Source organism: Calonectris borealis, chromosome 32 (assembly GCF_964195595.1).
Source record: "Calonectris borealis chromosome 32, bCalBor7.hap1.2, whole genome shotgun sequence".
NCBI lineage: Eukaryota > Metazoa > Chordata > Aves > Procellariiformes > Procellariidae > Calonectris > Calonectris borealis.
Genome location: NC_134343.1, coordinates 84,080 through 90,125, shown reverse-complemented (window position 1 = coordinate 90,125; position 6,046 = coordinate 84,080). Strand labels below are relative to the sequence as shown.

The 6,046-nt window shown below is 53.0% G+C and overlaps 1 protein-coding gene across 1 annotated transcript in view; it reads left to right on the top strand.

Annotated features, from left to right (window-relative positions):
* The first annotated feature begins 313 nt into the window (after window positions 1-313).
* Window positions 314-6,046, top strand: part of LOC142074029 (leucine-rich repeat and fibronectin type III domain-containing protein 1-like protein) — a 60,965-nt gene continuing 55,232 nt past the window's right edge. The window contains exon 1 of the mRNA XM_075134403.1: window positions 314-476. The gene's annotated coding sequence lies outside the window, so the exon portion shown is untranslated. The remainder of the gene's footprint in view (window positions 477-6,046) is intronic.

Below are 6,046 nucleotides of genomic sequence, written 5' to 3'. Positions count from 1 at the left end.
CCTTGTAATTAACAACCAATTAAGGCACAACCCTAATTCCTCAGCCGCTCTACCCAGCTCGCAGCGGGTTTGCCCATCACCGGGGTGATGCTGATGGGCTCTGGACCACCGGGGAGCGGGATGCCCTGGGGGTACCCAGCGGGTGGGCAACGAGTCTCCCCTCCTCGGTCGCCGCAGCGGGGCTGCGGCCGTAGGGCGGGGCGCGGGGCGCGCCTCCTCCTCCATCCTCCTCCTCCTCCATCCTCCTCCTCCTCCATCCTCCTCCTCCTCCATCCTCCTCCTCCTCCTCCTCCTCCACCGCCGCTGCGCGGAGCCGGGGCGGGGCGGCCCCTGCGGCAGCGGCTCTGCCCGGCTCCGCCGGTGCGGGTTGCTCCGCCGGGAGAACGGCGGAGCTGGAGCCCAACCGACCATGGACGGCGGGGAAACGGGCGGAGCGGTGCGGGGCGAGCCGCCCCTCTAGGCTGGCCGTGGGAAAGGTGAGCGGGGGGGGGGGGGGGCTTCCACGGGTGCGGGAGGGGGTTTGCCGGGGGGCTGGAGCCGGGAAGGAGCCGGTGCCCCCCATCCTCCTTCACCCACCGCCGCAGCCGAGCATCACTGGGGGAGCTGGGGCGCTCCCACCCCCCCAATGTTTGTCCTCCAGACTTTCTGGCTTTTAACACTCCGGGCATCGTGTGGGGTAAGAATAATAGGGAAGGGACCAGCTCAGAGCGATGGTTTCGTGGTTTCTTATTTTTTTCACACCCCCCCCCCCACCCCTCCCTTGAATAGTTCGTGATAAATTGCAGTGTCATTGTCAGACGTGCCTTCCGCTGCTGGGCTCGGTTTTAACGCTTCGCCCCGAAGAGAGATCCACCCTTACCGTCGCAGGCACGCGTGGATCCGTCAGAATGCAGCTTGAGCCGCTGAATTTGAAGTACAGGTGGCTGGAGTAGATTTTTACCGGGCAGAAGGGCTCCTAGCGAGCGGTTCGGAGTCGTTGGAACGATGGTTACTGATGCTTTCATCTTGCTTTCCGTGATTTTTTAATTTTTTTTCCCCCTCCCCTTTTCTTTCCTTCTGGATGGCAACGTCCACTTGCTCGGTTTTGCAATCCCATTTTTTGCGGGGTGTCGAGCGCGGCGTGTCCTTCCCGCGGTGCTACCGCCCGAGGATGGCGTGTTGCGGAGGGGCGTAAAAGGCCACGGGCGAGCTTGCGATCGCAGCCGGTGTTTTAACATCGGAGCGAAATCAACCCTTTAGGTTCGTTTGCTCTCTGGCGTGGAGCGACTGACGCTACCGTTACAGGGGAGCGTGTAGCGTTCGTGTCGGGGGCGACAGCGTTGTCATTGAGACTGGCTAAGGTGATTCTCCGCAACCGAAATAGTGAAAAGGCTGCACAGACCGCGCAGCTGGACGGAATTTGCTCAAACAGGGGGAAACCTCCTCCGACGGCATGCCGGGGAGCCGAGCAGCAGAGGAATTGGGGGCTTCGTTACCCAGAAAATCAATTTGGAAATGGGGTTGTGTTTTAGCAAAGGAAGATTTTGCTCTAAAAGAGCCCCAAAATCTCCTATCCCAGCTGAATTTTTTTTTTTTTTGCATTCTGCAGCTGGAGGTATATGAGTGAAAACTCTTGCTATGAAGCATGTAGGGTACTTGATCTATTTTTAAACCTTAAAAATACCTTCTATAGTCTTTAAAAAAAAAAAAAAGTGGTAGTGGAGAGTGGTTGCACTTAACGCTCAATTTTTTAATGTGCCTGGATGATCATAATTCACCGGCAACTGGCCATTATTTTTTTTCCCCCGCCTTTTCATAATTTAGGAAGAAATTATATGTTCTTAATCTTCCGTATGATTTTCCAGGTTGGTAGCCCGGGTGACTCGGAGATTGCCAGCCTCGCCGCAGGCAGTGCAGTATTTTCTCTCTGCTACCTACCAGCTTGTCTGACACCGCGGCTGGAGGATTTTTCTCCGGCGCAGCGCTCGCTTGCTGCGCTTACCGCGAGAGGGCCCATTCCGCGCCTGGTTTCGGCGACGCGCACGTGGGGACGGAGCTGCCGCACGCTGAACCCACACTTTTCCCCCGGGGCGGGGGGGAAAAAAATCTCATCCCCCCCCCCTGGGCTTTGCACTGATGCTCCTAAAGCTGGTAGATCTGGGCTGTTTTCAGAGCCGTCGGGATGTTTTTTAGACGTGGATTGCGTGTTGTTTATAACCTAACGCTTGGAGCGGAGCGAGGCGGAAGAAGTCCCAGGCTCCTGTAGTTGGGGTTGCCACTGCTTTCGTTCAAAATCTCCCGTCGGAAATAAGCGGAGTGTTTGGGATGCTCCTTGTTGCCACGAGAGGTGATGTCCTGCTGGGAGCTGGCGGGTGGGAGCTTAACGGTGAGGTACGGGCGTCATTAGGAAGGCGTTCCTGCCGGCCGGTTGGCTTGCAACGTTGGCGCTTCCAGTTGGCAGGTCGGAGGTGGCGGTGGTTGCGTGCCGCGGAGTTTTTGTTCTGGCTCCAAATGAGGTGTTTAATGTGGGTTCATCGGGGGGGAAGCAGGTTAGAAAAAGGACTATTATGATGATCTCATCTCCCCCGCTGCCAGAAGACTCCACCAAATGGTTCTGGCACCAAGCTCGTTGCCGCTGACGAGGGTGGAGGACTGCTCTTTAGAAGGAGATCCACGATCCTGGTCTGCAGAGCAAGGGAGAGGTTCCAGCCTGTCCTTTGGCACCAGGTTCTCCTGTAGACCTGACAAAGGGCCTGGATGGCTGCAAGACAAAGGTCTCCAGGGGTCCTGCGCTATGGATGCCAGGAACTTTGTGTGGCAGCTTGTTTGAAGGCTAAATCATAGAATGGTTTGGGTTGGAGGGGACCTTTCAAGGTCGTCCAGTCCAACCCCCTGCCATGGGCAGGGACATCTTCAACCAGATCAGGGTGCTCAGAGCCCCGTCCAAACTGACCCTGAATGCTCCCAGGGATGGGGCATCCACCACCTCTCTGGGCAACCTGTGCCAGTGTCTCACCACCCTCATTGTAAAACATTTCTTCCTTATATCTAGTCTAAATCTCCCCTCTTTTAGTTTAAAACCATTCCCCCTTGTCCTGTCACAACAGGCCCTGCTAAAAAGTCTGTCCCCATCTTTCTTATGAGCCCCCTTTAAGGGGCAAGGCCGCAAAAAGGTCTCCCCGAAGCCTTCCCTTCTCCAGGCTGAACAACCCCAACTCCCTCAGCCTTTCCTCATAGGAGAGGCGTTCCATCCCCCTGATCATCTTCATGGCCTCCTCTGGACCCGCTCCAACAGGTCCCTGTCTGTCCTGCGCTGAGGACCCCCGAGCTGGACGCAGCACTGACGGGGGGGTCTCACCAGAGCAGAGCAGAGGGGCAGAACCCCCTCCCTCGCCCTGCTGGCCACGTTGCTGGTGATGGAGCCCAGGAGACGGTCGGCCGCCTGGGCTGCGAGCGCACGTTGCCGGCTCACGTCCAGCTTTTCGTCCCCCCAAGCCCTTCTCCATGGGGCTGCTCTCCATCCCTTCATCCCCCAGCCTGGATTGATCCCAGGGGTTGCCCCGACCTAGGCGCAGGACCTTGCACTTGGCCTTGTTGAACCTCATGAGGTTCACACGGGCCCACTTCTCCAGCTTGTCCAGGTCCCTCTGGATGGCATCCCGTCCCTCAGGCGTGTCACTCAGCTTGGTGTCATCCTCAAATGTGCTGAGGGTGCACTCGATCCCACCACCTATGTCACTGATGATGGTATTAAACAGTACCGGTCCCAATACAGACCCCCACTCGTCCCCGATCTCCATCTGGACATTGAGCCGTTGACCACCACTCTCTGGATGTGACCATCCAACCAACTCCTCACCCATCGGCCAGTCCACCCATCAAATCTCCAGTTTAGAGAGAAGGATGCTGCGGGGGACCGTGTCAAAGGCGAGTTTACAGCCCGAAGCTCAGTTGGCGTTGGCCCCTGGCAGGGGGGGGCCAACTCTCTTGTTGGCCTCGAGACCAAACGTTTCTGCCCGGGTAGAGCAGGTCCTACCATTCCTGGTAGTGACCGGAATGGGGTGGATCGCTTCTGAGAAACGCGCTCCCAAATAAGCATGGACCGTTCTCAAGTCACACGTCTCCTCACCTCTTGGTGATGGAAGGTTTTGGTTTCTCTCCGAAGCGGACGTTCTTCTTGGATGTCTGAAATTCAGCTTTGCAAAGGAAGCAATTGTACCCACCCCCGTCTCCCCTTTGGAGGGGAGAGTTTGTCCAGAGGGAGGTTTGTCCCGAATCAGCCCTTTTCCACCATTCTGAGAAAAAGGACCTTCATAGCTGAAGCTCCTGGTATGGGTGAAGGGAATAAACTGCAGACTTCAGTTTTGTGGTTTTTTTTTTTTTTTGGTTTGGGGTGGGTTTTTGTTTGTTTTAATTTTATTTTTCTTTTTTCCCATAATGGAATTTACTGAAAATTTCCCTGGATTTTTTTTTTTTTTTTTGTCTTTCTTGCAAAAGCTTCTTTTTCGTTACAAGATTCAAAAAACAGGCAGGGATCTTCAAGCTTTCCCCATCTTTTTCAACCAGCTCTACTCGCCAGTTCTGGTGGTGGGCGTTTGGAGTGGGTTTTCCTACAGACTGTCAACAAAATGTCACGGTGACAGCTTCTTGGCCCATCAGTATAATCAGGCTGATCAGATTACTCCCTCCTTGATAAAAAAAAAAAAATCATACAATTTGCTTGAATTAATTAGGTATTAAATGACTGGAGGTTTTCATTTTTCCGCCCCCCCCAATACTTTCTGTGCACCCCAGCTTGGGACACTGCAAGGAGACACTGAACACCCAGCTGAGGATGATGCAGGTGGCTTTCCAGGTGGGCTCCTTGTTTGGTCAGAGTCTTTGGATGATGTAGGAGATGGATGGACAAAACCCAAATGCTTCCCGTTGCATCTGCAGATACGAGAGCGTGTGTGCGTGCCTCACCTGACCCCTGGACCCCATGATAGAAGAGTTTTAGGTAACGATGGTCGTGGTTGGAATGAAGGTGAACTTCATTGGTGTGGGCCAAGTGGTGTTTTATTTGCTGCTTGGGCTCCAGTTGGTTGCAACTGGATTCCCACTTGTTGCTCCTGCCGTTGAGCTGACCTCTGTCCTGGGAAGGGTTCATGTCCTGGTTGTCCCTTAGAGGGAATAAAAAATTTCTGGCAGATGACGGCGAGATGAACGCCTCTCCTTGGGGCTCACAGATGAGCCACTCGCCAGTCCAAAACTGGGATTTTTTTGGTTTTTTTTATTTTCCCCAAGCGTTGGTTGCCGAGGGCAGAGAGCATGAATTCACAGCAGGCGTTTCTCATTGAATTCATTTTAGGAAATGGGGGGGAGGAATCATTGTCATCTGCATGAAAGATTTTTCACTAATGTAATAGGTGGGGTTGAATAAAGGGAATTTTGTTGCAGTGGGAAATACTGGACAAAGAAAAACTCTTCGTAATCTCAAAAGAGAAGCTGCACTGATTTTTTTTTTTTTTTTTCTTTTTAATTATTTCTTTTAATTTTTTGTAACAAACAGAACCTCCGCTTCTCTGATCCAATGCTAAACTCCGTGTCCTTTTCTAGAAGAACAATTAGTCTGGGAAAACTGGCAACACTTCACCCCGAAGTGACAGGAGTTCACCATGAAGCAGAGCGTCTTTGAAATATGTGCATATTCTTTTCTAATCAGGAACAATCGCACTTCCAGACGAATTTCAAGGATCGCTGAACCTCTGCTGAGCCCCGTCACATGCACTGAGCGCAATCCTGCAAAGACCAAACATCTCCTCCTTTCCCTGCTGCTCGTGCTTTCACTTTTCTTATTCACAGCTGAATTATTCATATTTTTATCGATGCTCTGTGACAGCCAACCGGTTTCACCCAGGTGTTGTAATATAAAAGGGGGAAGTTTTTGTTAAATTTCAGTCTTGCCCAACGTTAGCAGCTTGTTATTGTCTAAGGTGCGAGCACACCCGTCGCATGGTAGCGAAAAGAAGCATTTTGTGGTACCTTTGTACGATTCTCATCTTTCAGTTTGTCGAAACAATTGTAC